The 804-nt window shown below is 44.3% G+C and overlaps 1 pseudogene; it reads right to left on the bottom strand.

Moving 5' to 3' along the window:
• Positions 1-6: 6 nt before the first annotated feature.
• LOC119592361 overlaps positions 7-804 on the bottom strand; it is a 15,719-nt pseudogene continuing 14,921 nt past the window's right edge.

Below are 804 nucleotides of genomic sequence, written 5' to 3'. Positions count from 1 at the left end.
AGCACTTGAAGTAAACAAAGAGATAAGAATACGTCTTAATTAACTCATGCAATACTCTTTGAGAAAGCACTTGCATATGCATCTAGGTTATGGTAGAAACACGCGATTCTGAAACTCTCTGCTGTAAAGATGAGTTTCGCCTACTTGCTATAAAGCATCTGCTTGCCTTTCAGAAAGGGATGTGACTATCCCGCTAGCTTCACGTATGAGCCTCGCCCATCGTGAGATTAAACGTTCCATCTGTTACTGGAAGCTATTTAGGCGCTCCGTCATCGCTGAACACTGAACAATAACCCTTCGAAGTGAACGGTAGAGAAACGATCATCCTTCTTATCGTCACACATGTCGACACTCGTCCTTTCGGCTCTGTTATTAGGTGGTCCCAGGCCATGTTTCTCTTCCGGGCTGAAGAGCAGAGCCGGATCGTGGCGAGGACGTAGCCGCTGCAACTTCCAGGCTGACCTTCGGTTTCGTTTATACCTGCAGTGGCATAGTTTGAATGCGAATTGATTACTTGAATTTGGGATTAACATTGAAAATAACATTGGGTAACGACTGCAGATTTCATTTAGGCATTTTTTGGTGCGGCCGTCATGGTTAGATTTACAAATTTTACCGTGTATGCGTGATTGCTTTTCCTTTTCTTTGACTGAAGGCTGGTTTCCTGGTTTTGATCGTCGGTTGAACGCCACTGTATTTGTCTCTGGGGCTGCGTTTTCCCTCCTCTAGTGCTCTGAAAGACAAGGATGGTGGTCATTGGTTCGCACAGATATTAAATGTTCTTAATGGATCCGTTTGTATGTA

This window comes from Penaeus monodon, chromosome 30 (genome assembly GCF_015228065.2).
Source record: "Penaeus monodon isolate SGIC_2016 chromosome 30, NSTDA_Pmon_1, whole genome shotgun sequence".
Classification (NCBI taxonomy): Eukaryota; Metazoa; Arthropoda; class Malacostraca; order Decapoda; family Penaeidae; genus Penaeus; species Penaeus monodon.
Note: the sequence above shows the minus strand (reverse complement) of the source record. Positions and strands in the feature narration are given on the sequence as shown.